This window comes from Lactuca serriola, chromosome 5 (genome assembly GCF_051521515.1).
Source record: "Lactuca serriola cultivar US96UC23 chromosome 5, Lser_US96UC23_V15, whole genome shotgun sequence".
Classification (NCBI taxonomy): Eukaryota; Viridiplantae; Streptophyta; class Magnoliopsida; order Asterales; family Asteraceae; genus Lactuca; species Lactuca serriola.
This window is the reverse complement of record NC_136412.1, coordinates 203545194-203558475: the sequence shown is the minus strand read 5'-3', so window position 1 is coordinate 203558475 and position 13282 is coordinate 203545194.

Genomic DNA, 13282 nt, shown 5'->3' with positions numbered 1-13282 from the left:
GATACGTGGGGCGTACTAGAGTGTACGCTCAACGTACTCGTGCGTGTGTTTGATCGCGGAGGGTCGCCTAGTATGCTGGGCATACCAAGGTGCACGCGAGGCGTACCAGGACTAGAATGAAACCCTAATATTAAGTGAGCCCCTATTTAAAGAACATTATGGCCTCCTTGTTGGCCACCATTTCCAGAGCCTTATCCTCCCCAAAACCCTAACCCTCGTTCTTATAGCAAGAGAGTGCCTTTGAGAGCTTGTGGGTGTGTTCTTGAGCATTAGAAGTGGAAAGGAAGCTTTGGAGAATAAGGAGTGAGAGCCTAATCACTTGGATATGAGCTTAGTAGTGAGAGAAGCTTCATTTGGAGGTAAAAAGCTCCGAGATTTCCTAATATTTTGTTTGTGTTTATATGTGAGGTGTTTTAAGGTTTTTGTCCCCAAAGTTGATGGCTTTATGAGTTGATAAGCCCCTAGAATCTGAGATCTGTCCCTTGTTAGTTTATTTGACATAGAGCCATAAAAATCTAATCTTGGTCATTAAGAGCTAACCATGCATGAGTTATGAGTCTCTTAAGGAAGGAAGTGGTATGATTTGGGTGTTGGTGACCTTTACAGCCATGCAAAGGCTTAAAGTCACTAGTTTTATGGATTAAGAGGCATTAGAGTACCCATATCTGGGATATGAGCTTATGTCTTAGCCGATTCAGACCAAAAACCACGAGGAGTGTGAAATTGGGACTTACGTTGGGCGTAATCCAAGTACGCGCAGCATAGGGGTTGAGTTCCTTATTTCTGGATAGCCACAGGGTATGCCCTGCGTACAGAGCTGGTATGCGCTGCGTACTCCCTGCTGTTGACTTTTGTTGAATTTTAGGGTTTGGTCAAGATTGAGGACTATTATGCTTTGGAGGGGTAAAATGGTCTTTTACCCTTCTGTGAGTTGTAAAAGGGTTAGTCTAGCTTCTTGAGGACAAATATTAATTAGGGATAATTATTATGTGTTAGGCGGGAGCTACACCCGGGAGTAGAGATCGAGATCTCGATTGTGAGATTTTCATTCATTAGCTTACGAGGTAAGTCTTCTCACTATACTTACCTTGAGTGGTAAATCTTATGTGTGACCAAAGGGTCGTATGTGCATGAACTGTGTAATGAGATATCCTGCTATTTACTTGTGTTAGGCATTTTGAGTATTATATTGTGATGCTGAGTTGAGGGACCGGAGGGTCCATCTGAGTTGTGGGACCGGAGGGTCGCACTGAGACACATCGACCAGAGGGTCTAATTGAGTTATAGCCTCGAGTGGTTAATGTGTTGTGTGTTGTATTTTGGGGAACTCACTAAGCTTTTATGCTTACCGTGTTATGTGTTATGTGTTTCAGGTAGTTCCAAGAATCGCGGCAAGGCACCGACATGAATGTACACACCAGCCGGAGATTGTTTTATGATTCTAGGATTGTGTTTTATTTGTTGAAATTTGAGACATATGTGTTTTTGAGAAATAGATACAAGTTTATTGTGGTTAAAAATGAAAAAGTTGGTTTGAGAATTTACGTCATTACAAGTTGGTATCAGAGCCTTGGTTTGAGGGATTCGGATGCACCCTCGGTTGTGTTTGGACTCAAACTGAGGATTTGTAAGAGATTTTCAAAAAGAGATAAGTTTTTCAAAAAACAAAAGAGCAAGAGTTTAAGATAGTCGAGCCGGAGCAGCGTGTACAATTAGCCAGAGCCGAGCGGTGATTTCCCAAAATACCCTCATTTTGTGATATGAGGTATTTTACGTGATATAATGCATGCTAGAGAGTAGGCTAGGTGATTCATATATTAGGACTAGGGTGGCCTGATTTGTGATGCCTTAGCTTAGGGATTTCTGCAATTATTGTTCGCTTGAGTATGAGTACCTAGCAGGAGCGAGTCAATGAGAGGACTACTGTGGGAGTAGCTGTGAGGCATACAGTACTTGTAAATTGGGATCCGAGGAGGAGGACTTGGGGTAAACATTGATGCGGTGTAGAAGGTAGAATTGGGCACGTACTACTGGAAATATCGGATCAGTGAGCGGCCCAAGTAAGAATCTTTGGGATGCTAAGAAACAAGTAGGGCGGGTGATCGAGTGTGAGCATGCTCGAGCGAGTCTCTGATAATTTTTGTGTGGTGTTTCAGAGACATCCTGGTGGGTACACACCACAACCCTGGGAGCAGTAGGAGTCGTGATGAGGAGATTCGGAGGATGATTCACGAGGAGGTGGTTGCAGCTATCCGATCAGAGATTCCAGAGATGTTTGGGTCTATCAAGACCACCTTGATTCAGACGTTTAACTAGTGATACGCTGCTATCATTGAGGTTACTGCTATCGTGGCTACTGCAACCGTCGCCATTGCTAGGCCATAGGGATGTGACTCGTTGCTTTTCCGAGAGTTCAGCAACACGAAGCCACCAGAGTTTGATGCGACACAAGATCCGATTGCTGTTATGAGGTAGATCTCCAATATCGAGGGGTGTTTTTATACGTGTTCTAGTCCTGACCATTTGAGAGTTTGGTTTGCGCTGAACCAGCTTCGCTTGGGAGCGAAGGACTGGTGGAAGTTTGCGACAGCTAGCTTCACCACTGCAGATCATGTTGCAGTGACATGGGAGAGGTTTTTTCAGATGTTTTGAGATGAGTATGTTCCCCCGATAGAGGGGGGACATTTTGTATAGGAGTCTCTATCTCTTAGGCAAAAGACAGAGTCACTGATTGAGATCTCGAGGATGTTCCATGAGAGGGTGATGTTTTGCCCCGAACACGTGTCCACTGAGCAGGCACGTGTGATTGGATATTTGAGCATACTGAGGAGGGATATACGAGAGTTCGTGGCGAACTCGTTGTACCGGACATTGGCCGAGCTTCATGACAATGCCAGGAAGAGGGAGATTGAGCTTGAGTTACAGACCAGGAAGGATGAGGAAGATTCCCGAGGGAGGGACCAGAGACCAGTGTAGTCGCAACCGACGACGAAGCAGGCTAAGCCCGCTGGTTCCAGAGTTGGGGCCAGAAGGGCCGCACTTGTAACAAGTGTGGCAAAAGTCACGAGGGTTCTTTCCGCACAGGGATCTATTACAAATGCGGAGATCAGGGGCACATGGTGAAGGATTGCCCCAAGGGATTCTCGGTTAACTTTCATTGCAACCAGACCAGCCACCAGAAGGCCGAGTGCCCCCAACTAGTGTAGGGACCAATGCAGGGATCTGCACCTACTTCTGTGTGTGCTTCTGAGAGCCGGCCAGTGAAGGCCGAGACATCGCAGGCTCGTGGGAGAGCCTTTCAGTTGGCAGCGGAGGAGGTCCGCATAGCGCCCGATGTTGTCGTTGGTAAGTATTCTTTTATTTACTTATGCTGAGTTTGAGATATTGTGCTTATATTGTGGTATGCTTAGGTACTTTCCTTGTGAATTCTATACCTGCTTTGGTGTTATTTGACTCGGGTGCGAGTCGATCTTTCGTTTCATTAGCTTTTAGTCAGCACATCAGTATCCAACGCGAGGCGTTGAGTCGACCTTTGCAAGTTTCTATAGCTGACGAGTGATCAGTTTTTGCTACTGATGAGATTCAAGGATGTGTACTCGAGATTTTCGGTGTTGAGTTTTCGATAGATTTGGTACCGATTGTGATGCGCCATGTCTGTGTCATCATGGGCATGGACTAGTTGAGCCGATTCGGAGCTGTTATCGACTGCGAGCGTCAGTTGGTGACCATAAGAGACCCTAGTAGGGGAGTACTTACGATATATGGTGAGGGTACCCGATATGGGTCAGCATTTTGCTCGGCTGCCAGAGCGACACAGAGTCTACATCAGTGCTGTAGAGGGTTGGTAGCCTATGTGATGGATACACGAGTTGTTAAAGAGAGGCCGAGTTCTATCGGCGAGGTTCTGCTAGTGCGGGAGTTTCCGAATACTTTTCCCGAGCAGTTACCGGGGGTGCCTCCTGAGAGGTAGTGGAGTTTCGCATCGATTTGGTTCCGGGGGCGGCGCCTATTGCCAAGGCACCTTATCGCCTTGCACCCCCGGAGATGCAGGAGTTATCCTCGCAGCTTCAGGAGCTGTTGGGGAAGGGATTCATCTGACCGAGTAGTTCGCCATGGGGAGCGCAGATCCTTTTTGTCAAGAAAAAGGATGGTTCACCCCATATGTGCATTGATTACCCGAAGTTGAACAAGTTGACGGTCAAGAAACGTTATCCACTACCAAGGATCGACGATCTGTTCGATTAGTTCTAGGGAAGTTCCTGGTTCTCCAAGATAGACTTGAGGTCTGGATATCACCAGATGAGGGTGCGGGATGAGGATATCCAGAAGACGGCGTTTAGGACTCGTTATGGGAATTATGAGTTCGTGGTGATGCCTTTTGGGCTCACCAATGCACCAGCAGCGTTCATGGATCTCATGAACCGAGTATGCAATTCGATGTTGGATCGATCGATGATTGTGTTCATCGATGATATTCTGGTGTATTCGAGATCCATAGAGCAACATGAGGAGCATCTGAGGGAGATTCTTGGAGTATTGAGATCGGAGAGGGTTTATGCCAAATTCTCCAAGTGTGATTTCTGCTTACGAGAGGTCCAATTTTTGGGACATCTTGTTAATTAGAATAGGATATTGGTCGATCCGGCCAAGATTGAGGCTGTTATGAGTTGGGAGGTGCCGAGATCCCCCACCGAGATCAGGAGTTTTCTAGGGTTGGCCGGCTACTATCGGAGATTTATCAGGGATTTCTCCAAGATTGTCGTTCCCCTCACCAGATTGACCCGGAAGGGCGTTGCTTTTACTTGGGGTCCCGAGCAGCAGACCTCATTTAAGACTCTTCGCCAAAGATTATGCGAAGCCCTGGTGTTAGCCCTTCCGAAGGGAATGGAGGATTTTGTGGTGTACTGTGATGCGTCTATATCAGGGTTGGGTGCAGTGCTTATGCGGAGATGGCACGTGATAGCATAAGCATCGAGGCAGCTGAAGCCTCATGAGACGAGGTATCCCACCCACGATTTGGAGTTGGGGGCAGTAGTGTTCGCCCTTAAGATATGGCACCATTATTTGTATGGGGTTCGGTGTACCATATACACGGACCATAAGAGTTTGAAGTATCTGATGGATCAACCCAACCTGAACATGCGCTAGCGGTGACGGTTGGTTGTGCTAAAGGATTATGACTGTGAGATCATGTACCACCCAGACAAGGCTAATGTGGTAGCCGATGCTCTGAGCCATAGGGGGGAGAGTGCCCCGATTCGAGATATATGCATGAGGATAACGGTGATGACTCCGGTATTGGATACCATCCGAGAGGCCCAGGCAGAGGCTGTGAGACCGGAGAACTGCAAGAGAGTGGGTGATTGGGCAGTTGTCTGAGTTTGTTACTGATAGCTAAGGGCTTATGACCTTTCATGGTCGGATTTGGGTGTTGTTTATGGGCAAGGCACGTAGCATATTGATGGAGGAGGCGCACAGATCGAGATTCTCAATCCATCCCGGGGCAACTAATTTTTATTTGGATCTGAAGAGAGATTACTGGTGTCCCTGTATGAATATGGATATTGCGTAGGTTGTAGCGAGGTGCTTGACTTGTCGCTGGGTTATGGCCGAGCACCATCATACGTATGGCAAGTTGCAGCCGCCAAAGGTTCCCAGTGGAAGTGGGAACAAATTTCTATGGATTTCATCACCAAATTGTCAAGGACCGCGAGGGGTGTTGATGAAATTTGGGTGATTGTGGCTCGGTTGACGAAGAGCGCTCACTTCCTGACTATTAGTGAGAGGTCTTATGCAGAGAGGCTGGTAGAGATATACGTGAGAGAGGTGGTGTCTCGGAATGGAGTGCCGATCTCGATTGTTTCAGACAGAGATGTATGTTTCACTTCCAGGTTCTGGAAGAAGTTTCATGTGGAGTTGTGTACGAGATTGCACTTCAGTACTGCTTATCACCCACAGACAGACGAACATAGTGAGTGGACGATAAAGACGCTCCAGGACATGCTTCGAGCATGTGTTATGGAGTTCGGCGGAAGTTGAGACACATAGCTACCTATGGCTCAGTTTTCGTACTACAACAGCCACCATTTGAGTATTGGTATGCCTCCCTTTGAGCTTTTATATGGGATGAGGTGTCGGACCCCCATCTGTTGGGAATAGGTAGGGCAGCGAGTGATGGGTAGCAGTAAGATAGTGCTTAAGAGGAATGAGCAGATACAGCAAACCAGACAAAGGTTACTGACAGCCTAGAGCCGCCAGAAGAGTTATGCGGATAGGCGGCAATCCGAGCTTGAGTTCTAGGTTGGAGACTTTGTACTCCTGAAGGTATCTCCTTGGAAACGAGTGATCCGATTCAGGAAGAGGGGCAAGCTGGGGACCCAATACATTGGTCCAAGTTCAGTGGCAGCATCGGAGAGGGTATGAGATGACTTGGGAATCAGTGTCTGCGATGCGAGAACACCATCTAGAGTTGTTTGTGGAGCATGACTTTGGTGGAGAAGTCTATTTCTAGTGGGGAGAACTGTAACATCCAAAAACACAATTATACCTTGTTAACGCTAATCTTTGAGCAATTGTCCATATTAGTCCTTGATAAAGAGAAGAGTGGTAGACGGGTACGCGGGGCGTACTAGAGTGTACGCTCAGCGTAGTCGTGCGTGTGTTTGATCGCGGAGGGCCGCCTAGTATGTCAGGCTTACCAAGGTCTACGCCAGGTGTACCAGGCCCAGAATGAAACCCTAATCTTAAGTGAGCCCCCTATTTAAAGAACGTTATGGCCTCTTTGTTGGCCACCATTTCTAGAGCCTTATCCTCCCCAAAACCCTAACCCTCGTTCTTGTAGCAAGAGAGTGCCTTTGAGATCTTGTGGGTGTGTTCTTGAGCATTAGAAGTGGAAAGGAAGGTTTGGAGAAGAAGGAGTGAGAGCCCAAGCACTTGGATCTGAGCTTAGCAGTGAGAGAAGCTTCATTTGGATGTAAAAAGCTCCAAGCTTTCCTACTCTTTTGTTTGTGTTTATGTGTGAGGTTTTTTAGGTATTTTGTCCCCAAAGTTGATGGCTTTATGATTTGATAAGCCCCTAGATTTTTATAGAGCCATAAAAATCTAATCTTGGTCATTAAGAGCTGACCATGCATGAGTTATGAGTCTCTTAAGGAAGGAAGTGGTATGATTTGGGTGTTGGTGACCTTTACAGCCATGAAAATGCTTAAAATCACTAACTTTATAGATTAAGAGGAATTAGAGTAACCAACTCTGGGATATGAGCTTATGTATTAGCCGATTCAGATAAAAAACCACGAGGAGTGTGAAACTGGGACTTACGTTGGGCGTAATCCCAGTACGCGCAACGTAGGGGTTGAGTTCCTTATTTCTGGATAGCCACAGGGTACGCCCCGCGTACAGAGCTGGTACGCGCCGCGTACTACCTGCTGTTGACTTTTGTTGACTTTTAGGGTTTGGTCAAGATTGAGGACTATTAAGCTTTGGAGGGGTAAAATGGTCTTTTACCCTTCTGTGAGTTGTAAAAGGCTTAGTCTAGCTTCTTGAGGACAAATATTAATTAGGGATAATTATTATGTGTTAGGCGGGAGCTAGACCCGGGAGTAGAGATCAAGATCTCGATTGCGAGATTTTCATTCATTAGCTTACGAGGTAAGTCTTCTCACTATACTTAACTTGAGTGGTAAATCTTATGTGTGACCAGAGGGTCTTATGTGCATGAACTGTGTAATGAGATATCCTACTATTTACTTGTGTTAGGCATTTTGAGTATTATATTGTTACGCTGAGTTGAGGGACCGGAGGGTCCATCTGAGTTGTGGGACCGGAGGGTCCCACTGAGACACATCGACCAGAGGGTCTAATTGAGTTATAGCCTCGAGTGGATAATGTGTTGTGTGTGGTATTTTGGGGAAGTCACTAAGCTTTTATGCTTACCGTGTTATGTGTTATGTGTTTCTGATAGTTCCAAGGATCGCGGCAAGACACCGGATGATAGTACACACCGGTGGGAGATTGTTTTTATGATACTGGGATTATGTTTTATTTGTTGACATTTGAGACATATTTGTTTTTGAGAATTATGATACAAGTTTATTATGGTTAAAAATGAAAATTTTGGTTTGAGAATTTATGTCGTTACATGCGGTTTGGGGCTAAGAAGATACATAATATCTAAAAAATAGACAAAGTAAATGATTCAAACACAACACTCAATAAAAAAAATTTTGAAAGAAAATACTACATGCACGCCGTGGAGAGGCTCCAAGCGCAACTTAAAGATGTGTTACGCGCACACGACGATGCGCTGCATGCGCCATTGTCACACCCCAAAACCAAGAACGGCGGAAACGTTTTGGGGCGGAGAACGTCATGGAAATTATCAGAACACAGTAAAAGTAAACAAGCAAACAACATCATCCATTACATTAAGTATATAATTTTAATACAAGCGTGTTCTGTACAGTTATAGACACCAAAACTAATGTGAATCAAAATAATAAGATGAGTCCTGGATGCGCTTCATCTTCTCAAAAGCTGGCCTCGGTACCTGTCTACTGATGACCTGAGAATACAAGTTATTTTGAAAGAGTTTATCAGCATTAAGCTAGTGAGTTCATAAGTATTTTAGTGTCGGTGTTTGTATCAAAAACGTTTGAACATAGTTTTAAACAATAGTTTGTAAACATTGGTGATAAAAGTATGTAAATGTTGGTACGTGTTTGTAAAAGTTTGAATCTCTCAGAAAAACCTATGTTTTCTATTAAAAGTAGCCTTCTACCAAGGCGTAACTGTTTTGTACGTTAGTTTATCGTAAAAGTGTGTAATTTTCCCAAGTGTAACTATCATTATCAAAATATAGTTTGTACATTATTGTCTAAGTGAAATAATCACTAAATGTATATAAAGGATAATTTACTGTAGTACTGTAGTGTTGTATTATAGGAACTACTGCTGTACTAACTACCTTAAACTGGATTTATATTAAGGTATCATGTGATTAATTGTACCATACTATCGACTGGGTAACAACGACAAATGAATGGTCGTAAAAAGAAATGATGTTTCGCACCCGCAGACCTGCAGGTCTGGCTGTAGCTAGCAGCAAGGTGTAGGATAGTCAATCCAGTATAGATCTATACGCAAACTCACGCTCTCCCTCCAAGAGACTCTTGCTACAACTCGGACCATGACATTTAAGGCATGCTCCGATACAGTGGATCACAATTTTGTCAATGTATATATGTATATATAATGTATTGTTACATGTTCTAGTATCGTTGTATATGTTCTCTTTCTAGTATAGTTCTATATATTCTTCTTCTAGTATAGTTGTATATGTTCTCATAGTAATGTAATGTATATGTTCTCATAGTAATGTAATGTATATGTTCTCATAGTACTAAGTACTGACTCATGAATGAAATGACTCATCGATCTAGCAATAATATAAGTATGATCCAGTGTTACCCCGATGGTAACTTACTAATGATGTAACTGGTACGTATGAATATGGAAGCACTTTTATGTCTATATATGCACACATGATATATAATGAATATTGAAACGACCCTTGGACGGCTACCCGACATCCCACCAGACCACATCCAAATCGAGGAAAAGGAAATAGGGCGGACGGCCTACCTAAGCCTTTTAAATATTGCTTATATATCTATACATATATGGGCATGCAATTTATAAGAAGTATAATAAAGTTTAAATAAAAGTATTTGATAAGTAAAAGAGTTTGTAAAGCAGTTTGAAGTAAAACAGTTTGATAAACAGTTTGAACAGTAATAAAATCCTTGGTTCTATAGTTATTAATCACATGTGATTGATGTAATAACTATAAGTATTTAACTTGTATCCCCCCCCCATAAAACCATTTAAAACATTTAAAAGTATTTCAAAGGTTAATTAAAGGGGTATGAACTCACTTGTGGTGAGTGGATTGGATTGAAATGTCGGTTACGGTGCTAGGTGACAATTTAAGACTTGTACACACGCACGAGCCTAGTTATCATATAATGAACATATATATAACTAATTAGCCTTATTATAACTAATAAAATGAGTTGGGACACTCTAGAACCTGAAAACACTTTGTTTCAAGTGTTAAAGTTCACAAGGATTGCATCCGAGTGTTAGTAGGGCAAAACTAGGGTGTTTGGGGTCCAAGGGTAAACTCCTTGGGAGTTTACGTTCTAAATGACCTTTACCCTAGGAGTTTACGGCAGTAAACTCAAGGGTTTACTGTCTAAACTCCATTCCTTGCAACCATGTGTTGTTTGGAGGTTTAACAAGTCCTTTGAAGCAATCCTACTAAGTGGTTTAGCCTTCGGAATGGACTAGGGCCACAAAACACCCTCTTTGAGGAGTTTATGGCCTACGGGCATTTTCCTTTGGGTTTACTACCGTAAACCCTTATGGGAAAGGATATTGACATTATTTCAAGTCCTTAACACAGCTAGGTAAATGTCTATGTTAGTTTTTAGGTTTAAGGAAGGAAGATGACTCATTTAAACACCTTTTAGGGTGTTTACGGTTTTGGGATAACCTTTGTGACATCCCCAAATTCACGGCCAGAAAAGACCGTTTTCATTTATGCTTTTAAAATAATTTTCAGAGTAAATCCTTTTGATTTAAAAGATCTGCGGAATTTGTTCCCAAAACAAAATATGATAAAATAAACTTTATCAAAGCATTTCATCAAGAGATGCATTTTTCATTATATAACAATATTCGGGATGTCATGTTCCGATAAACAGACCAAAAGCATAACGATAACATTAAATGTCATTCAACAAATATATACATATACAGACTTGTAAACAAAACAACTTGATGATTCATCCATCTTATACCCTTGCGCCACTTCCTGTAATACAAATAAAACTGAGTGGGTTAGGCTTGGGAGCCTGGTGAGCATATAGGGTTTTCAACCCAGAATAAATAATTATATTTAATTTCACCAACCAACAATATCCCGATTACCCATTCCCGTTATCCTCACTTTACGTCCCTAAAACAACATCTATCTCAAGGGACCTAATCTAGGATTTTCATCGGGACGGACATTACTACTAAGGGGTTTCCTCAACAATAGATGTCCTAAAGGCAACCATGAGGGGGATAGAGTACACCGGTGAACACATCGTTCACAACACCTACATGTTATGAACCTGCTAGCGTTCCACTGGACTGTCTAGAAAGAGTCTGTGGTCGTTATCCATACTCCGCTGAATAACTAGATCAACAACAACAACATCGAGGCCTCTCATCTGTTTATTACACACCAACTATCTACCCATGTTCTACCCAACATATTAGTAGATAAAAATATATATTTTTATACATAGTTTAAAACCTGTATAGCATTTTCATTAAATACATATTCCACATAACAGATGAGGCACGCCCACATAACACGTATTTCATAGAAAATAAATCAGATCTATGAGACAGAAGAGAGTGAATATACATTCACGCACATAACAACAAAATTATACACATAACACGTATTTCGTATAAAATACTTCATAATTATGCGTTCGAAGAAAGTAACTACACACTCACACATATAAACAACAATATACTTAATACACTCAGACCATACTTGTATTATTATCGCGTTTATGAAAAGTAGTATACACTCACTTGATCAGAAGATGATCGGGCAGCACTACGGCTTGCAGAAGTAGTATTCCTCAGTAGATCTGGAAGATCTACACAAAAATCGAACTTCTCGCGGGCAGAGCTTCGGCTCGGGAATCGCACTTCTCGGGATCTTCGGGGCTTCGAAACTTGCTTCGGGGCTCGGGAATATTACCGGGGCTTCGGGATACTCCTGGCACGCAAAACGATGCAAAACTGGAGAGAGAGAGAGAGAGAGAGAGAGAGAAGAGAAAAATAGCAAAAGAACTCGGCAGCCTCGCATCCTATTTATAGGAGGCTGGAGCCTCGAAGTACGCTGGGCATACAGCAGTACGAGGGGCGTACGCGTCCGATACATCATGGCATGTGTCATCTGAACAACTCGAGTGCGAGGGACGTCACGCTTCGTTGTACGCTAGGCGTACTCCGGATGAGTCCGATGACTCCTCTTCGGATAATACCAACATTAGGAATCAAATTTAAATATTAAATATTTAATAAACTTCGGAAATTCATATCTTCTTCATGCGAACTCCGTTTCCGACGTTCTTTATATCCACACGTAGGTGAGACTACGCTCTACAACTTTCGTTTAGACTCCGTCGGCTAATTTTGAATTTATTTTTATTATTTATTTTTAGTAAGCTGGGACAGAAAAACTTCGTTATAAATTCAAAACTTCTTCGTCCGACGTCCGTTCTCGCCTAACTTTTCATTTTTTTACTACTAACAACGAGATCTTTGATTCTCGTTTAGATTGTTTCGGCTAAAACCCGCTCGATCTCAAATCGAGTATTCGGGCTGCACATCGCTAAGTCGAAACTTCAGAAAATCATAACTTCCTCATACGAAGTCAGATTTGGGCGTTCTTTATATATTCGGAAACCTCGTTTCAACTACTACAACATTATCCAAAGATATCAAGTTTATTTTACACTTAAATTTTGACGCTCATTTTATTCTTAATTAATCAAATCACATAACTAAGCAATTAAGCACAAAACACATAATACTCAAATAATACACTTCTACTATTTCAAAATGGGTTACAAAGGTTAACCTAGACTATTATATCAACATTAATGACAAGCCCAGAAACACAGGCATTACAATTCTCTCCACCTTAGAATGATTCCGTCCCCGGAATCACACATCAACAAACAAATGCAGATAGCGACCCATTATGTCACTCTCCGTCTCCTAGGTGAGATTCGGCCCATTCGTGTGTTTCCAACGGACAAGCACTAACTCGACCATCTTGCGTCGCAACTTCTTAGTCTTTCGGTCAACGATTGCCTCTGGTTCTTCAATCAACCTTTTGTTCTCATCGATTCTCAACTCCGAAAGTGGAATCATGTCGGGAACTTCTCCCGTGAACTTCCTCAAATAACACACATGAAAAGTGTTATGAATTCCATTCAGTTCTTCTGGTAGTTCGAGCTTGTAAGCTTGGTTCCCAATCCTCTGAAGAACTTTAAACGGTCCAATAAACTATGGACTTAATTTTGCCCTTTTACCAAATCTTATAAGTCCCTTCCACGGCGAGACTTTAAGCAAAACTGAATCTCCAACTTCAAAAGTCATCGGTCTTCGCTTGTTGTCAACATAGCTCTTTTGACGGTCCTGAGCT